Genomic DNA, 10006 nt, shown 5'->3' on the forward strand with positions numbered 1-10006 from the left:
TTAAATAAATCCTGGTTTCCTCAATTTTCCCACTTTTCTGGGATAACAATGACATGCTGAACTCTGCAATAATCAGACAGGCTGGATTTGCATAGCTAAAACATGAAAATGTTGTGATACCACTAAGTCTGATTTTTAAAAAGGAATATTTAAAATGAATGACATTTGATCCTGATCTGAAAGTTGAGTCTGGAGTGGACACTTATACTACAGCTTCTGACTTTATGACTAACAAGAAAATATAGTTTAACCAACCCATACATTTTATATAAAAGTGAATGTAAAAGAAGGAGAACATGTAATGTAAATATTGTAAATGTTCGATCTTAGTCCAGCTTGAATTACAGTGGTACCTTGATACTCATCATTAATTGGTTCTGGGAGATGCAATGGGTACCAAAAATGATGAGTACCAAATAATTTTTCCCCATAAGGAATAATGTAGTGAGTAACAAGGCAATGGATACCAACAACTAAGTTCTAGCTCAGTGATGGCAAATCTTTTCGGCACCGAGTGCCAAAAAGGGAGCGCGCATGCACACGCGCAGCACCAAGTGCCAAAAAGGGAGCACTTCACGTGTGTCAGGGCCGCAACCAGGAAGAGGAGCTGCCCAGGGGCATGCACACGCTGGATAAGGTACTTCCGGTTTCTGTCAGCATGTCTTCCACTTACTGCCGTGCATGTGCACACACCAATCAGCTGGCTGCCCACAGCACACATGCTCACACACGTGTGTCCGGCCAGATTCTTCCAGCCTCAGAAGAGGAATCCACAGTTCTGCACTGGCGGGAGGAAGTGTTTATCTCAGACTTTTGAGATGGGAGGGGCCAGAATGAGGGCCAGCACCAATGAGAATTCTCCAAGCTTGAGTGTCATCTGTCTCAGGGCAGAGTCCTTTGGGACTTCACCTGAAGGAGGAGAGACAGTTCTGAGGAGAGAGAGAAGCAGAGAAAGTGGGAGGGGAGAACTTGGCCTGAATAACCAACTTAGGCTTCTTCTCTGCATGGAACTCTCTCTTCCAGTGGGTGAAGTCAAGGGAGACTCTGCCCGAAGACCAATGACGCTGCAGAAGGGAGAATTACTCATTGGTCCTCCTTTTTGGACACTCCGATTCCAAAGTTCGAGGAAGCCCCATTTCCAGCTTACAGATCAGCTCTTCCGGGTTCCGGCAGTGCCGCACGCACAAAGGCCAGCTGATTGCCGCATGCGCATGCACGCCAGAAACCCGGAAGAGGAACAAGTGAAGCTGCGTGTGCCAGGTGACATGGCTCCACATGCCACTTCAGGCACATGTGCCATAGGTTCACCATCACGGTTTTATCTTGTGCATTGATTACCAAACAAATGCTGAGTGTCAGGACAAAATTTTCACATCAAAATGAATTGAATACCACATTCAATGAGTTTCAAAGCAGTTGGGCACCAAGGTACCACTGTATGTCTATGAGACAAAATGGTTATATCTGAACTGGGCCATTATCTTTTTAGGAACACTGTTGTTTTTTTAAGAATATTTCTAAAAATGCAAACCATCGATATGATCAATATATACCTTGAAACTATATGTGCACCAATGAATTGTGAAGGTTAGCTCTGTGTACTGCAATATATAAAATGCACCTGTGCTCTGAGTCTATTGATTTAACCATTTTAAAAATGGGATCTATAAAGATACTTAATGAAAACCATCATTTCTACTGGCTAAACAATTTATTATTTGAAAGAGCATCTTAAATATGTTCGTTGAGTAAAGCAGACAATGAATGGCAGCATGGCATTAAATAACCTTTCATAAAGGAAGCCTAAATTAAAGCACAATTTAAAGCCTTATTTTAAATTTATCATCACTGTATTTACTTACATGATTAATATGATTATTATATAGCAATGGTATATGAATTTCATAGCTTGATAGGTAAGGTTTACATGTTTTTGTCCCTAAATTATTTAAGGTTAGTGTCTTTTGAATCAAATATCATTGTTTTTAACAAATAAATGTACAGGGAAATATTTGTTAATATACAAAAAAAATAGCCATAAATTCTCATCCAGCATTATATCAGTGCAACCATGTTTGCACTAAATTACTGTTTTGTACTTCACTGGTCATAATAATATGAAAGTTGTTTGTCAGTACCGTAAATAGTTAAGGAAATGGAAACAGGCTAAATTACAAGAGTATATCCAGTTTGAGAGCCACTTTGATGGAATGTTTAAGGCATCAGGCTAGAAATTGGGAGCCTGGGAGTTCCGGTTATACCTTCCTCAGAAAGCCAGCTGGATGACTTTGGGCCTTCATTCTCTCTCAGCCCTAGGTAGGAGGCAGTAACAAATCGCATTTGAAATCTTTCAAAGAAAACTGCAAGGACTTTTTGAGGGAGTCATCAGGATTCAAAACTACCATAACTCGAAAGCACCACCAATTTTTTTAAAAAAATCAAGTTTAATATAAACTGGATGGACTAGACCAAGGACCTATGCATTGCAGCCATTGTTCCCACAGAGATTTGTTACATATTTATGAAACGTGGGAAAAGAAGATATCACAAACCATCTTGTGTTTATCATAGATGCCAACTCTGTTTCCCATTGTATCACATAGAATGGAAAATATTATTTTACATGTGCCAAAGAAACACAATTAACCTCTGGTGTAACTACATAGGTTTGTATTCTATTCCCACTGTTCAAATTTCCACATCAGTTTTCCAAGTGGTGTAAAATTCAGTATATTATATAGGTTTGGTTTTGCTGAAAAGAGGGTTTCCATAAAATAAATATTTATTTACACAAATATATGCAATTGAAGTGTTAATTGAAAGCACCTTGTATTAACACTTCAATCAATATCTCAAAGTTCAGACTCCCAGATAAGATCTCAAAGGAGATGTGTCTATATTCAAAAATGTTGTTGCAGATTTCAGTCTTGATCTTCCGACTCAGTCTTTTTCAAACATTTTCTAGCAATTTCATAGGTACACAATGTGAGGATCTCACACCCAAAGACAAGAATCGGAAGAAAATAATCTGATCCCTGAATAGCGAATTAAAATTATTTGAAAAGAATTTGCCTATGGAAAAACATTTATTTAATAAAATCAGAATCCTTGGCCAGAAACATCAAAATAATTCCCAGCAATCCAGAAAGATGTTAATCTTCTTTTCTCATTATATTCTCCACACTCTTTATAATATTTGACGTATTTGTTGTCATATAGTGTATACCAGGGGTCCTCAAAGTTTTTTAAAATTCACGGTCCTTCAGACTGTTATGGGGCCAAGCTGGCTGGGTGAGCATGGCTAGGTGGTCATGTGACTGGGTAGGATGGCCAATTTAGCAATCCATTAAACAATACACACATATTAAACTTTAATTTTTTATGCTCCTGGGGGTTGAAATCAGGTTAGTGAAGGGATGTGGCTGCATGGAGTGTGGGGTGTATGAGGAACTTCTGTTTGTGTGTGTGTCTTTCTATCTCCCTCCCTCCCTCCCCCTTCCTTTCTCTCTCCTTCTCCTTCTCTCTAGAGGTAGGGGGAAGCCAAAAACAGCCCATTTTTGACCTCCTGAGGCCTCTGCGCATCCCATTTTTTGCCGCCTCGGCAGTGGTGAAATCCAAATTTTTTTACTACCGGTTCTGTGGGCGTGGCTTGGTGGATGTGGTATGGCTTGGTGGGTGTGGCTTGGTGGACGTGGCAGGGGAAGGATACTACAAAATCTCCATCCAGACATCTCGCCTGGATTACTGCAATGCTCTCTACATGGGGCTCCCCTTGAAGGGCATCCGGAGGCTGCAGTTAGTTCAGAATGCGGCTGCGCGGGTTATAGAGGGAGCCCCTCGTGGCTCCCGTATGACACCAATCCTGCGCAGACTGCACTGGCTACCTGTGGCCTTCCGGGTGCGCTTCAAGGTTCTGGTAACCACCTTCAAAGCGCTCCATGGCATAGGGCCGGGTTATTTACGGGACCGCCTACTGCTACCGAATACCTCTCACCGACCTGTGCGCTCTCACAGAGAGGGACTCCTCAGGGTGCCGTCAGCTAGGCAGCGTCGTCTGGCGATGCCCAGGGGAAGGGCCTTCTCTGTGGGGGCTCCCACCCTCTGGAACGAACTCCCCCCAGGACTCCGTCAACTTCCGGACCTCCGAACCTTCCGTCGCGAGCTCAAGACACATCTATTCATTTGTGCAGGACTGGCTTAGATTTTATATTTACAGGGGTTTTAAATTGGTTTTAATATTAATATTTATATTTTTAATAATCTGGCATTAGAATAAGTTGTTTAATGATTATCTTAACTTGTATATAAATGTTTTATGTGCCTGTGAACCGCCCTGAGTCCTTCGGGAGATAGGGCGGTATACAAATATGAATAATAAATAAATAAATAAATAAATAAATTCCCATCCCACTCTGGGGACAACCAGAGGTGGTATTTGCTGGTTCTCCTAACTGCTCAAAATTTCCGCTACCAGTTTTCCAGAACCTGTCAGAAGCTGTTGGATTTCACCCCTGCTCCTTGGCCTCCAGAAGGTGAGTGGGGGCTGCCGGGTAGGTGAGGCAATGTGGGTGGGGCAGCCTCGTGGCCCCATGCGGGCCAGTTTAATGGCTTTGGCGGGCCATATCCTGCCCATGGGCCGTAGTTTGAGGACCCCTGGTGTATACCAATGTCAAATCTCCCTTCTTGACAAAATGTAGTATGCTGAGCTTTTCTAAACAGTAGCTAAGAGAATTGCTGTAAAGCAACAGTCTGAATTTGACTAGCTGACTTAAACAAGTCAAGCTCAAAAATGTTAGCCAGAAATTCCTTGACAATTCAACCTCTCGTATACACGGGTGTCATCTTTGGACACATTGATACAGAATTTTGGAAGTAAAGGGTGATTATGTACTTGTGAAAGAATGTGTATATCTCTTACTATAAATATTATCTTAATGAAATTCACCAACTTTCAGCTTGAATTAGCCTTGCATTGATAGTGCAATATGATTTTGTACATTATTGATTCAGTGCATTATTTACAATCATAACTAGGAAAAAAGTGATAATCATAGTAATTGTCTACCTACAGATAGTCCTCAACTGACAAACCTTTGTTTAGTAACCATTCGAAGTTATAATAGCACTGAAGAAATTGGCTTTCAATTGGTCCTCACACTTAACAATCGCTGCAATATCCTCCATGGTCACATGATCAAAATCCATATGCTTGTTAACTGGCATGCATTTATGGTTGTTGCAAGGTCTTGGTGTCAACACAGAAGCTGATCTGGCCAGAGCCATCTTGGAGCTTCAGTGCTGCCACACTGCGGCAAGGGATAGGGAGTGGGAATTAGACATAGCTGGAGTTGTGTAGTCAAAATAAAATACTTTTTCTTGGGAACCAAGGACGTTCTCACACCTGGCCGGAGGAAGGAGGAGTGATATAACCAGACCAGCAGACACTGCCTTGATTGGGCCATGTGACTGATGGTTTGGGGTTGAGAGAAAACCTTTTACTTTTAATTAGGTGAAAACCAAGGGGCCCCTCAGAGTTGATTTTCACCAGATGTGCGCCAATATGATATTTCCAATAAAGCTACTATTTGAGGAATTCATCTGCCTTGGAATTTTTGCTTGCAATGGATCTATTACTTGTGTCGTGTCCCACTCCTCCTCTGACGGCTGGGTCGGGGAAGTCCGTATCAAGCGTGCCTCTGCAGCTCTGCCAAAGTCCTATCAGAGTCCTCAGGGCAGGCAGGAATCCAAGGTGTGACTTCAGCAATCCAGATTAGACTTTGCCTGACTCAGAGAATGCCAGAAAGCAGATCCTTTATATAGGCCATGGGGTGTGGCTCCATGATTCAGCACTTATCCAGGCCTGCCCCTCCCTTCCTTTTGCTGACGTCGCCTCTCCATTCTCCGGAAGCATGGATTTCTCCAGCCTCCAGCTGTCGGTAATTCCAGCTCGTGACTGGCTTCATATTCCTCAGGCTCACATGCTGTGGGGGAGGGGTTTAGTTGCTCTGTTTGTCCGGGCATGGTGCCAGGACTGGGGGCTGGAGGCATGTCAGGCCATTCGTCTTGCTCGGACTGTCCAGGCATGGTGCCAGGACTGGGGGCTGGAGGCATGCCAGGACATTCTTCTGTACTATCAGTGTCTGGCAGGAGATGAGAAGGGCCCGGCTGCGGAGAGGGGGGCGAGCGAGGCACAACAACTTGGAACCCTGACACCACGGCTCATGTGATCTCCATTTGCGACCTTGCCAGCCAGCTGCCAATAAGCAAAGTCAATGGAGGAATCTGGATTTGCTTAACGACTGCATGATTCACTTAACAACACTGATTCACTTAACAGCGGTGGCAAAAAAAAGGTTGTAAAATTAGGCATAACTCACTTAACCAGCACCTTTTTTAGCAACAGAAATTCTGGGCCCCGATTGTGGTTGTAAATGGAGGATTACCTCTATCTGGATAATTTTCTGTCTATTTATCATTAAAGACCATATATATTCGTGATTACGAAAAATAAAATTAAATATTCAGATGTTTTTGTTTTGGTGTTTTAACTTTTTTAATGCTGGAATTATAACCTTATTAAAAAAAATAATAATATACTTTTGCTACTTGGTTTTATATAATACCATATGTTAACCCTTTTAAAAGAAAATTTTGTTTCGATTTTTAAAAACATTTTTAAGGATGCATTTGTTTACATGCCCCTACAGAACCTTGCATGTCAAATTCTAAAAATAAAAGGCTGGAGGGGGTGTTTTTGTTTTTAATGTAGTTTAAGAAGCTTAAAACCTGAAATGTGGACAGAATATGTGACTAGTTAGTTTCATTACTGTGTTTCAATGAGTCGAAAAGTCAATAGATAAAATCTACAATATCTGTTTTCTGCAATAACAAGTAACACTGTATAGGAAGAATATATAATGGAGAAGTCTTGTCAGAAAAATATTCATTCTTTAGAGCAGAACATTAGAGGGAAACCAAACATAGAAATTAAATATTAACTGGCACTATAAACTCTCCTTGCAGTCCAATAGCTTGCTATTTACTTTGATCTTAAAGTCTTGCACAATAGTGCCAAGCATGTTTAAATATTACAGTGCTCCATTTGAAAACATTGAATGTGCTTCGCTGAACCTGGAAACCACATTATAAAGGATAGTGTGGATTGGTATTATACGGGGGGGAAAAGCATGTTACTGTTTCTCTTAAGCGCTCCCCAGGCTACATGTCTAGTTTAATGAAAAGAAGGACTAGGGGAGACATGAAAGCAGTGTTCCAATATCTCAGGGGTTGCCACAAAGAAGAGGGAGTCAAGCTATTCTCCAATGCACCTGAGGGCAGGACAAGAAGCAATGGATGGAAACTAATCAAGGAGGGAAGCAACTTAGAACTAAGGAGAAATTTCCTGACAGTTAGAATGATTAATTAGTGGAACAACTTGCCTCCAGAAGTTGTAAATGCTCCAACGCTGGAAGTTTTTAAGAAGATGTTGGATAACCATTTGTCTGAAGTGGTATAGGCGTTCTCCCACACCACCAGGAGACTTGGGCGTTCTCCTGGATGGGCGGTTGTCTTTTGAAGATCACTTGACGACAGTTTCCAGGAGAGCTTTTTATCAGGTCCGCCTGATTCACCAGTTGCGCCCCTTCCTTGACCGGGATGCCCTATGCACAGTCACTCATGCTCTTGTTATCTCTCGCTTGGATTACTGCAATGCTCTCTACATGGGGCTCCCCTTGAAGAGCACCCGGAGGCTCCAGTTAGTCCAGAATGCAGCTGCGTGGGTGATAGAGGGAGCGGTTCGGAGCTCCCATGTAACACCTATCTTGCGCAGACTGCACTGGCTGCCTGTTGTCTTCCGGGTGCGCTTCAAGGTATTGGTTACCACCTTTAAAGCGCTCCATGGCTTAGGACCGGGATACTTACGGGACCATCTACTGCCATCTGGTACCTCCCTCCGACCTGTGCATTCTCACAGAGAGGGACTCCTTAGGGTGCCATCAGCCAAGCAATGTCGGCTGGTGGCCCCCAGGGGAAGGGCCTTCTCTGTGGGAGCTCCTGCCCTGTGGAACGAACTTCCCCCTGGACTTCGACAACTACCTGACCTTCGGACCTTTCGCCACGAACTTAAGACTTATCTATTCTGTCTCGCTGGACTGGCTTGAATTTTAATTTTTTAGTTGATTTTATGGGTTTTAATTTTTATTAATTTTTATCGGGATTGATTGTATTTTAAAAATTGAGCCAAATTTAATAAGTTTTTTAATGTATGTTTTTAGTATTGTATGTGTCTTCACTGTATTTTATCTTGGCTGTAAACCGCCCTGAGTCCTTCAGGAGAAGGGCGGTATACAAATTAAAATATTATTATTATTATTATTATTATTATTATTATTATTATTATTATTATTATTATTATTATTATTATTATTATTATTATTATTATTAGGGTTTCCTGCCTAGGCAGGGGGTTGGACTAGAAGACCTCCAAGTTCCTTTACAACTCTGTTATTCTATTCTATTTTATTCTATTTATTCTACTCTACTCTACTCTACTCTACTCTACTCTACTCTACTCTACTCTACTCTACTCTACTCTACTCTACTCTACTCTACTCTACTCTACTCTACTCCACTCCACTCCACTCCACTCCACTCCGTTCCATTCCATTCTATTCTATTCTATTTTACAATGCCAGCATAACTTGGGATCCAGCTCTAACATGAATCAAGTGGTTGAATGCATTTCACTAGAAACTTGTTTGGACTTGGAAGAAAAAACAATTTTGTAATGTGGCATGTGGTTACTACTTGCTGAAATGCAAGTAGCAAAATCAGTTATCAATCACTGCATTGAATTGATAGAAATCTGATTTACCACTTGAATTTTGTACATTAGCTTGAGTCATAATGTCAACATTACCAGTCTGAAGCTGAAATAAGCGTGCCTGATGAGGAAGCATAACCTGGAGAGAAAGGAATTTATTGTTAAAAATATAATATAGTAATATAAAAGCACTCTGTTTATGAGTTGGAGTGTTGAACTTCACTTCAAGCTCACTATTTGTATTAGCCCCTATTTTTTTGGAAGGAAATATTGCCCTGGGTATTTTTAAAAAAAAGAAAGTAAAAGAGGATGTTAGCCTATCATGCAGAACAAGGCAAATTGTGGAGGACAATTATGGCAGCGGTTCAGTGGTGAATTTCAAATTTTTTTACTACCGGTTCTGTGGGTGTGGCTTGGTGGGCGTGGCATGGGAAGGATACTGTAGAATCTCCATTCCCACCCCACCCCAGGGGAAGGATACTGTAAAATCTCCATTCCCTTCCCAATCCAGGGGAAGGTTACTGCAAAATCCTCATTTCCTCCTGATCAGCTGGAACTCAGGAGGCAGAGAATAGATGGGGGTGGGGCCAGTCAGAATTTTGACTACCGGTTCTCCGAACTTCTCAAAATTTCCGCTACCGGTTCTCCAGAACTGGTCAGAACCTGCTGAAACCCACCTCTGCAGTGGTTGGTATTCCTCTGCTCTGACTAGCAAGGAGAACCTCTGTCACCTCACTGGTGTAGCTTTTATAAGGCCAAGCCTTTGTGCCGTATCTATGTAAACAACCTCAGTCAGTACTGCAGCTGAAAACAATCAGAATAGAGGAAGATTATCCTTTCAATGCACAGCCAGACCTCTGTTTATGATAACACAGTACCTCAATAATAGAAAAGAAATAGAATCATTTTGAGATATAAAACCATAATCAGGAGGATAATATGTAAATGCAGGGTGAAATAGCGTCAATCAAAACTCTATTGCAAAGCATTACAATAAAAGTTCTATAAACTGGCAGGAAGAACAAATGTAGTCATAGTGAGATTGTCCTTTATGTTATTCTTATTGAGTTTAAAGACACGACTCAATCTATCTTAGTCCAATATTCCTGTTGAAATTCTGGAAGACAATTGCCTACATTTTCGCCTTCTCCTGTAGAATATGAGCAGATTGTTTTTGACAAG

Source organism: Ahaetulla prasina, chromosome 3, assembly GCF_028640845.1.
Source record: "Ahaetulla prasina isolate Xishuangbanna chromosome 3, ASM2864084v1, whole genome shotgun sequence".
Taxonomy (NCBI): Eukaryota; Metazoa; Chordata; class Lepidosauria; order Squamata; family Colubridae; genus Ahaetulla; species Ahaetulla prasina.